Source organism: Pinus tabuliformis, chromosome 4_1 (assembly GCF_031772625.1).
Source record: "Pinus tabuliformis cultivar Carrire ecotype Pingquan chromosome 4_1, CPIR1, whole genome shotgun sequence".
Lineage (NCBI taxonomy): Eukaryota > Viridiplantae > Streptophyta > Pinopsida > Pinales > Pinaceae > Pinus > Pinus tabuliformis.
In genome coordinates, this window is record NC_142303.1 from 419849818 (window position 1) to 419861600 (window position 11783).

The following is an 11783-nucleotide window of genomic DNA, read 5'->3' on the forward strand; positions in this document are numbered from 1 at the left end:
TCTCAGTGTCATCCAATAATGCCACCTTCCCTACAACATCAAGCTCTTCGCAGATGAGGTATCATGTGATGTTGGTCCTCCTGAAGTTTGTGATGTTTTATTATTCCAACCATACTTGTGGAAGTGTCATGATATTTATGAGTCTAGACGTCACACTATGATTATTACTTTGGGAAGAAAACTATACAGGATACCAGAGGTAGCCCAACCTACTGCCATTTCTTTCGCCTCTAATAAGTAATGTAGTAAGATCATCTCCTATACCGAGATTTTATTTTTCTTTATAATTCACTCTCAAAGTAAGGGGAATATCATGGAAACATCCATTGCCCCCAAAAAGAGTTCATTTATGCAATAGAATTAATTTGATAAGGTCATGGAGGAGTAGAGGGACATCTTCTCCTCACCCACAGGGGTACCCTTGCACTATAAGGTCAAGCATTTGATCGATTTGAATTTTGAAGATCCTTTACCCAATGCAACCATATATCATCACTCTCTTCTAGGAAATGAGGAAATCAAGTAGCAAATCTAGGAGCTACTACAAAAAGGATACATCCAATCAAGTTCCTCACTTTGTGGGAGCCTAATTGTACTTGTACAAAAGAAGGATGGGACCTAGAAACTCTGCATTGATTATCAGGCATTGAATAAAATCACTTTCAAGAGCAGGTACCTGATCCCATGGATTTATGACCTTCTTGAATAGCTCAAGGGGGCCAATTACTTCAACAATATTGATTTGAAGTTTGGCTATCACCAAGTTCTAATAAAACCCACAGATGTATGGAAGACTAGCTTCAAATCCAAGGAAGTCCTTTTTGAGTGGTTGGTCATGCCCTTCGAGTTGAAAAATGCCCCTACAAATTTTATGAGGTTGATGGATGACATATTGCATCCTTTCACCAACTCATTCGTGGTTATATATTTGGACGACATCATTATTTTCAACAAATCTTAGGTAGAGCACCGCCAACATATTCTATAGGTCCTTCAAACTCTACGACATCACAAACTATGTGCCAATTTGGAGAAATGATACTTTGTCATGAACCAGGTCCAATATCTAGGCTACAACATTGATGAACAAGGCATGCACCTGGATCTAGCTAAGATCCAAGTCATTCGAGATTGGCAAACCCTAACAATTCTAACAAAGCTTCACATATTTTTTGGACTTGCCAATTTCTATTGAAGGTTCATCTTGGGATTCTCTCATATCACTTAGACTTTGAGTCAAGTTACTAAAGGTGGAGTGAAAGAAAATTATTTTCGGTATGAGTCCCAAAGAAAGGCATTCATTGAGCTGAATCACTGCCTTTTCTTTGCACCAATACTCACATTTCCAGACCTACAACAACCATTAGAAATTGAGACAGATGCCTCCAACTATGCTATTAGTATAGTTCTCACCCAGCAAAGGCATCCAGTGGCCTACCATAGTGAGACACTCTCCAATATGATTCAGAAGTACCCCACCTATGATAAGGAGATGTATTCCATTATTTAGGCTTGCCTATAGTGGAAAAATTACATTATGGGGAAGGAGATGATCATCCAAATAGATCTCCAAGCTCTTCAATTTATACAGATAAAATGAAAGTTCCAGAATGCTTGCCATAAAAAATGGTCCACATATCTATAACAATTTCATTTAAACATTAAATACAAGAAGGGAAACACTAATAACATTGCAGATTTCCTCAGTCATCCCCCAGTTGTGGCATTGACCACTATTCTTAACTCTTGTTGTCCTGAGACTTTTGGATGGCCACAATTATACGAAAATTCTTGGGTGTAATCTTGCACATTTTGACCTTTAAGTTGTCTAAAGTTCTGCCAATTCATGATGGATTTCTACATATAAGCTAGAGGGTATAATTGTCTTTTAATTGCAGCAATGAAATCAGACCAAGAAATTGAGATCTTATCGTGTTTTTTAATCTCTTCTTGTGTCTTTGATTCCCACAAGACTAGTGATGCACCCTCCATCCTCAAGGAAGTTAATTGAATCTTTACATCATCCTCTTGAAGGTTTTGAAGTTTGCAATAGACCTCCAACTGACGAACCCAATTGTCAAGCTTCTCTACATTCACTTCACCATTATACATTGGCATTTCAAATTTAACATCAAGTTTTAATAAGGGCGATTTACCAGTTCCTTTTGAGGTATGTTGATGATTATGAGTAAGGGTTGTGTAACTTAGTGGAAGAGGGTGAAGATGCATGTGAAGAAGAAGATGAAGAATATGGTGGAGAGGGTGGAGGTTTACCTCCTCATGAAGAACCTTCTACTTTGGGAGGTTTGGAGATTTCACCCTGCAGTCTGGTATTCCTCTCTTCATAGAGGACCTTCACCATCTCTGTCATATCAATGAAAGCCTTCCTAAAGACCTTTTCATCCTCTGTCATGTTTGTAGGTTCTCCTTCGTGAGACATGCTCACTAGAGTCTCAACTACAACTTGAGGAAGAACTTGTGGTGGAGATTTTGGCAACCTTGCCCTCCTTCCCCTTGACCCAACTTCAGGGCTTTCAACTAGCTTCTCTTCTGCTCTCTTGAGTTTTAACCTTGTAAGCATGGCATTCATTTGCAAACAGTTAAATCATTCTTGCACGAATAAAACCAAGAGCTTTGATACCAAACTTGATATGATTGAGAAAATTAGTTTTGTTGTGTTAAAATTCCTTTTCAGATTATATTAAATATGCTTTAGGATTTATGAAATTATTTGGAAGTTTAAACATGGGTTTTTTAGTGTTTTTATGTAATTTTTATGTGCAAATTAACATAAACAAATGACTAAACAACAACATATAACAGACATAAACATCACCATAAATAGTATCACAACAACACATGATGAAGGAGTTCACCCCTCCTGGGCTACGTCTCCTTGGTCCAACTTCCAATGGCTTGGCCCTCTCTATTATGCTCAAAAGTGTGAATACATTAGTTTACAATGCTCAGAAAGCTCTGAAACTTGTTCCAATGGCTCCAGAATGCCCAAAAATGCATGTGTAGCCTCTTTATGCTCCTAATTTGGTCAAAAACTGAAGAAGTTATGGCCTTTCCCAATATTTTTCTAATCATAGTGCAAATTCCCCAAAATCTGGCACCATCCTATGATTTTTCCCCAAAACACGCTAACGAAGAGAAAATTTCACCGAAAATCAAGTGAAATTGTTAGACACTTTAAATATCTTCAATGCATAAATTCTGAAAAATGTGGCCATGTGGGGGGCCACGTGCCCAGGGCTAAGGCCAACGGACCTCCCTTGCCATCCGGGCACCCTCACTGCTCTCCATCGGTGGTTCTATGTGGGTGGTATAACCAAGGTTCGGCCCCCAACAAGTTGGCCCAACCTCCAAATGGCGCGCTATTAAAATTCAAATAGAACTCGTGCCCGTAATGGTTAAGAAACACTACAATGATGTATTGGCGAGGCATTAGAATTATGTTGGGAGGTCATTGTTTCAACCCCCAATGCCTCACCTCTGACTTGAACCATAATTTTTGTGGCCCCGGGCTGCCATGTGGTAGCCTCCGGCTGGGCCACATGTCCGTGGTTGGCCACCAATCCGACCAATCAAAAATCATCGAATTGCACCAATAAAAATATGCCACTTGTTAGCCTACCATTCATAGGAGGATCCCATTGACCAGTCAAATTACCACATACACCTACACAGTCAGCGCCACATTAACAGTGTGGACTGTTGACTAGGCTGTCCATTTTTTTGAAAAAATCGTATATTTGGGAAAGTGAACAGAATATGATTTTGGAAGCATATGGTGTTCATTTCGCGCAAAACAAGTTGTGCCGAATTCAGCATGAAGAGCACTACGCGGTTTTCTAGGTTCCACATCGATCCGATAATTTTGAATTTTGAGCTATTTTTTAAGCACCTGATCATCACATTAAAAAAAGGGGAATTAGAGGATGCAACTAAGTACAAACAATTTGTGGGTAGCCTCATCTACCTTACCACCACCAGATTAGATCTCTCATTTGTTATTGGCATCCTTTCCAGATTCATGCAAAAGCCTTGTGAAGGGCATTGGTCTACTTCAAAAAGGATCTAAGATACTTAAACGGAACCAAATATTTTGGACTTAAGTACACTAAGGTGGATGACTTCAGCCTAATTGGATATTCTGATTCAAACTTTGATGGGGTCAAAGAAAATGGAGTATCAAATTCAGGGTATTTCATCATTCTTAGATCAACAATTATCTACTAGGGGTCGCACAAATAGTAAGTTTTGGTGAATTTTTAAAAATTACAAAATTAAAAATATAATTTAAATTAAAAAAATTATATATATATATATATATATATATATATATATAGAGAGAGAGAGAGAGAGAGAGAGATATATATATATATATATATATAGAGAGAGAGAGAGAGAGAGAGAGAGAGATATATATATATATATATATATGGTGTTGCACAGAAGGTAGCAACCAAAACATTGTCATCTTTGTTGTTAATGAGCACAACTGATGAGTTGTTGGCCCTGATTGAGGGCATCACTCATCCTTCCCAAGAACTCTTCCATGGGCACCAGAAGCCTTCTTTGTTGTGCTTGGAACTATTGATCAATATAGAGTAACATATAGCTAAAGTTGGTATTGAGAATTTGAAGGCTTTGATTAAACTCAACAATATTAGTATTTGATTTTGGAACACACAAGTAGAGCTCAATATACGCCTCTTCAAAATAATACCCTAGAGATCAACACATAGAAATTGGATTTCATATTTAATTTTCTTCTTTCTTTACCTATCATGCCAACTGCATATTTCTTGAATTTCAAATAGAATATTATATTTTTGTACCATTCAGATGCATATAATGAATAATTATCGCCAACTCTATTATGACATGGAATGTTAACTGCTTCAATTCCCCCGTTAAACTTACATAGGCCTTGTCGCTTCACAACTTTCAAACGTTTTATCTCAATATCAAATTATTATAATTTTTCTAAACAACTTTCCCATATTCCTTCTCTATGTTTTGATTGAATATTCATTAGAGGTTCATCTATTGTGCTAGAACTCGAATTCTTCTTTTTAGAAGTCTACATATTGCCATGCCTACCATGGCCTTTTCTCTTACTTCAATGATATTTCTTATGGGTTTCTTTTCTCATTTAGGAATTTCTTCTAATCACAAATAAACATATAACTTTTCTTCCAATTACAAAATTTTCCCTCTAATTATACAAGAAAACAAATATTTTCTCCCAAGCTTACCAAAAAGGACAATTTTTTTTTTCCAAATTCACAACATGATAAAAAATTCCCTCCCAATTACACCAAGAGACAAATATTTTTCCAATTCCTCACCAAGAAAATAATTTTCTTCAAATTAATCAAATTTCCATCTAATTAAATAAAAATTGTCTTCTAGTGATGCATGCCAAGGGGATTTTTCTTTCTAATTAAATATATACATGGACAAGGCCTTTAATTCTCTAAAACCACTAGATTAAAAAAAAAATTAATATAGACCAAATGGGAAGGGATTATATGAATCCAAAACCTTATATTATAGCCACCATAGCCAAGACCACAATATATTTGCACACACCAATTAAATCTTAGCACCATCACATACGAGAAAGTCCATACAACCACAACCTGTGACCAAGATTTCAGCCCCCAACATTTTTTTATTGAGTCATATCACTGAGAATGTGTTGATTCTCCCACTTTTATTTCTGAGGAAGATCTAATGGGATGGGAATAATTCCCATCAAGTGCCACTTCTCTATTTTCCCGTCAAGTTTTGACCCTGGCAATAGAATTTTATCCTGACTTTTGACCAACCTCTACTTGTGATGACCTCTTGGACAGGAAATTTGACAACAATTGTAGCTTGTCTCTCCATCACTCACCACTAGAGATTCTATCTTGGTGATTTCAAACACAATCACTTCTAAGAGCGTTCAGGGTAATTTCTTCTGGGGAATTTGTCTTGAGACAAAAATCTCTTAACAGAGTTCTGGTTCTGTCAAGTAACCAACTCCCACAACTTAAAAAAAAACTAACTATTCGTCCCCTTTTGCTCTATTCTGAGAAAAGATTCATGCAAGATTATTATAGGGATTTTAACAGGGTGTTAACATGCATATACATAGACAATTGTGACACCACTCATATTGCATTCGATAATAAATAAACCACACGTTTAACAACATTTTAAAGATAAGAATGTACAGGAATTACAGAGGCACAATATAACCACTCTACAAATTTTTTATTCACACTTAAAGCCTCTCACCACACTCTCTATGTTTTATTAATTTCAAACAATGATAAATACATATGCCGCATCATTCTAGATCCATGAGGATATGATCAGACAAGCCAAACTTGGAATATTTAAACAAATTCACAAAAACTAGCTATATTTAATAAAATACATGGCAATAAAACAAACTCTATCCTGAAAATCCCATACATTGAGAAACCAACTCCTTTGATAAAAGTTTTTGACCTTCTTAGTCAATTGATTTTTTATGAATGCCCCTCCATCATACTCCTAAGGAACAAAGAATTCATGGGCTCCTTCCCATGAGATATTCAACATATTTGCCACTTTTTTATAGTAATTATGTAGTTATCCAAGTAGCATAAGCTATAGGATGGTCTTTCCACTTGACCAAATACCCATAATACTCCTTTCCCCATTGCCTTCTTGATCAGTCTCTTATCCAAAATTCTCTCTAGTTGTAAAGGATCTACTATTGGGATTTGTTTCTACCAATGAACATTTTGTTCTCCATTTTTCTTTAATTTTTGTGTTGGTTCAGGTGGCTAATACTTGTAAGGGTATACAACATTGAAAATGGGAGAGATGCAAATCCCTGGGGTTACCTCTATCGCATAATAATTAGCTAATAATTTCCTGAGGATCTTACAAGGACCAATTTTCTTGAATTTTAATTTTTTATATTATCCTCTAGGAAATCTTTCCTTCCTTAGATGTGCTAAAACTAACTCTCCCACTTCAAAATTATGTCTTATCCTCTTAAGGTATCTTATAGTTTTTTATTTGAGATTGTTGCCTTGTAATTTTTGCTTTGCTAATTCATGGATCTCCTACAAGGGTGTGACAAAATATTCACCTATTTCCCTTCTCTTTTCAGCTCTTCCCGAGCTCCTAAGCTCATGAAATCCTCTCAAGTGCATTTCATTCATGATTTGGATCAGAATTCACCTCGAAATGTTTGTTGAAATCTGGAAACACCAAAATAGGTTTTTATGTAATCTTCTTCTTCAATAATTGAATCCATTCTCAGCTTCAAAATTCCATTAGAATGGTTGCTTTTTCTTCTTTATGGTCTCCAAAATTGGAGCACTCGTCATGCTAAAATTCTCAATAAACTTCTTGTAAAAACTAGCCAAACCATAAACATTCTATCTTCAAATATATTTTTAGGAGAGGGCCAATCAACAATAGCTCTTACCTTCTCAGGGTCCATCTTCAAGCCATATTTAGTTATAAATAAGTTCATATAAACAAGTTTTGTCTTTAAGAATGAACACTTCAAATTGATTAACAATTTCTCTTGCTGCAACTTTTCTAAAACATACCTCAAGTGCCTTAATTGCTCTTCTTTGGATTGATTGTATATAAATATGTTATCTAAGTAAACAATCACAAACTTCCTTATGAATTCCTTTAACACCTCATTCATCAATCTCATGAAGGTATTGGGTGCATTAGATAGTCTAAATGGCATAATCAACCATTCATACAACCCACCATTGGTTTTAAATGCAGTCTTCGACTCATCTCCTTCTCTAATCCTTATATGGTGATGCACACTCTTTAGATCAATCCTAGAGACAAACAACTAGAACCACTTAAACAATCCAACAAATCATCTATGTTGGGTTTACGAAATTTGTACTTAATTGTAATCTTATTCAATGCCCTGGAATATGTGCATGTTCACCAACCACCATCTTTCATAGGACTCAATAACGTCAGCACTACAAATGAACTAAGGCTCCCTCTAATCAATCCTTTATCTAGCAACTCCTACACTTGCTTTCTAATTTCTTCATTTTCTTGAGGGTTCATTTTGTATGCAACCTTGCTTGGTATACTTACTCCTCATATCAATTCAATATGATGAATTTTACTTGTCACATGTGGAAACTCATTAAGCTAGTCATTTACTACAATGTCACTATATTCATTCAACATGTATCAAAATTCAAAAGGAAATTTTGTCACAATAGTTGAAGTAATAATTACTCTAGGTTTGTAAACTAAAACAAACTTTACCTCATTATCGGTCCATTTGCTACAAAAATTCTTTTCCACTCAGCAACAATGCCTTTGGATAATTTTTCTTTGATGTCCCTTCTTACTATAATGGTATCATGGTATGGTTTATGCCATCCTTCTGGAACTTTTAAGTGTTCTTCTTCCCATCATGTGTAACACTTTTGTCAAAATTCCAAGGTCTACCAAATAGAATTTGGCACAGAGCCATGGGCATTACATCACATAGTATTTTTTCCTTATAGATACCTATCTACAACTCCACTTCACATTGTTCATTCACCAATAATTGATGACATTTTTGAAGCAAAGAAACCTTATAAGGTGTTGTATGCTTCATCCTCTTCAAACTCAACTTCTCCATGACTTCTGTAGACACCAAGTTTTCTGTGATGTTACTATCGATCACCACTTTGCAACATTTCCCCTGGAGTTTGCAAGTAGTGCTGAATAAAGCTTTCCTCTAAGTTGGTTCAACAAATTATTTCTTTGGCTTTAACAACACCTTCTTAAGAAATAGAGGCTCTCTTGTCTTTGGTACATTTTTTTCCTCTTGTTCCTTCGGTTCCCCTTCTTTTTATGGGGAAACAACAACACTCCTTTGGTCTATCTCTCTATTTTACCAAATGTAGGTTTTAACCCCATACAGAAATTACCTGCATACGAATTCTAAGAACATAAAATAAAAAATGCGAGAGCATAACACATAAAACACATATACACAAAGATTTTCCCCTGGATCCCAAAACCGGGACTACCATATTTATTTTTCATTATGTTCCTTTCAATGTCACAATACATATTTATACATGTCGAAGCATCCAATACCATGGACCGAAAACCATCACGTCCAAAACCATGGATCGAAAACCATCATGCCCAAAACCATGTGCGAAAACCATGCACAGAACCATAGGTAGGTCTACCCAACCTAATATAGGGTCCAAAAAAAATCGTGGAAAGAATATAACACAATCCAACATTCTCCCACTTGTTGTTTTCTTTCCATAGGGGGGCACAGGAGAGCTTAGTGATTTATCTATCCCTACAACGCCCATTGTTTCTCTACACCAAGAGAATTTCTCAAGGGTCATAGATTTTGTCAATGCATTTGCAGTATTCTTCAAAGTGTCCACCTTTACCAGGAACATCCTTTTGTCTTATATCATATCCCTCACAAAGTGATACTGAACATCAATGTTCTTTGTCTTTGAATGATAAGCCAGGTTATTTTCCAAGAAAATTGCACTTTGGCTGTCACAGTCTATCCTTATAGCTCCCTGTACTAACCCCATACTTGAACATAGTCTCTAGAGCCATACTACTTCCTTTCTTGCATGAATGGTTGCCATGTATTCTGCCTCTGTAGTTGATAGTGCCACTACAGATTGTTTCTTACTCATCCAACTGACTGCTCCTCCAAATAGGTTAAACACATACCCACTTGTAGATCTTCTTTGATCCAGATCTCCAGCCCAGTCTGCATCAACAAAGCCATGAATATCCAACACTCTGTCTAATCCTGGTCTTCCTTGGTAGCATAAACCATAATCACTAGTGCCACACAAATACCTGAAAACTCGCTTCACTATTGTCTAGTGCTCCTTCCCTGGTTTTGACATAAACCTGCTCAATACTCCCACTACATGTGCAATGTCTGGTCTAATAGAAACCATCACATACATCAGGCTACCGACTGCACTTGCATATGGAACACGGGACATGTCCTCTTCCCCTTCTTGTGTCTTGGGACACTGTCCAACAGATAACTTTACACCTATAGGAATAGGAACCTTCATCGGTTTACTATCCTGCATATTAAACCTCTGCAGTATTGTCTCGACATACTTCCTCTAGTTTAACTAGATCTTCCTCTTTGCCCGATCTCTTTTAATTTCCATGCCCAAAATATAGTTTGCAGCACCAAGATATTTCATGTCGAATTTGGAGGACAATTGGGTCTTCAAATCCTGGATAATTTCTTTGTCATTTCCAACCAGCAACATATCATCCACATACAAGACCAGATAAATAACACGGTCACCAATTAATTTAAAATACACACAATGATCTGCTTTGCTTCTGGTGAAGCCAAGTCCCCATATAAATGTATCAAATTTCTGATACCACATCCTTGGTGATTGTTTTAGCTCATACAAAGATTTTTTAACTTGCATACCAGTTCTTTCTTACCCTTCACCACAAAGCCTTCAGGTTGCTTCACGTAGATCTCCTCTTCTAGATCCCCGTGAAGAAATGATGTCTTCACATCCATCTGTTCTATATCAAAATAAAAAGCAGCAACAATAGATAAAAGTAATCTAATGGAAGCTACCTTAGCAATAGGAGAAAAATATCACCAAAATCAATTCCCAACACCTGGGAATAACCTTTTGCTACCAACCGAGCTTTGTATTTCTCCACCTTTCCTTTTGCATTTGTCTTCTTCTTGAACACCCATTTGCTGCCAATGGGTTTCCTTCCAGCCGGCAACTCTACCAGATCCCAAGCCTCATTTTTGTGCAAAGATGCCATTTCATCAACCATGGCCTCTTTCTAGAGTTTTCCATCCTCTGAATCCACTGCTTCCTTCACAGTTCTGGGATCATCATCAGTGACAAATAAGGCAAATTTTGAACAGAAATCAGATGGACTATACCTTTCTGGCTGCCTTCTTTCTCGAACTGATCTTATCACACCCAGAGTTTGTGGCTCTTCGTCTTTTGATTCCTCCTTTGCTGTAGAGTCTGATTCTTCCTCCTTAAGCTCAAACTCTATCTTCTCAGGTTCCTTTGGTTGAATTTCATGTTTAATAACATTTTTCACCTCTCTGAACACCACATCTCGGTTGTACACAACCTTCCTTATTATTGGGTTCCAAAGCTTATAACCCTTTAAACCATCCTTATACCCAATAACGATGCACTTTTCAGATTTACTATCCAACTTGGTTCTTTTCTCCTTTGGAACATGTAGATATGCATCACATCCAAATACTCTCAGATGTGAAAGAGAGGGTTTCTTACTAGTCCATACCTCTTGTGGAGTCTTATCCTCCAATTCTAATGAAGGTGATCTATTGACCTGGTAACATGTTGTCTCCACCGCCTCAACCTAGAATTCCTATCCTAACCTGACACCATTGAGCATGCTTCCTGCCCTTTCCATGAATGTCTTGTTCATTCTTTCTGCAACTCCATTTTGCTCAGGTGTATAGGGAGTCGTCTTCTACCATGCTATACCACACTTCTTACATAATTCTTCAAATTCCTTGCTACAAAACTCTCCACCGTTATCTGACCTCAACACCTTTATCTTCTTCTATGTCTGGTTTTCCACCAGAGCCTTAAATTCTTTAAACCTGTCAAAGACTTCAGATTTCTTCTTAAGGAAATATATTCATGTATTCCTTGAGAAGTCATCTATAAATGATACATAGTACACAGACTTACCAAGTGATGGAACCTTCA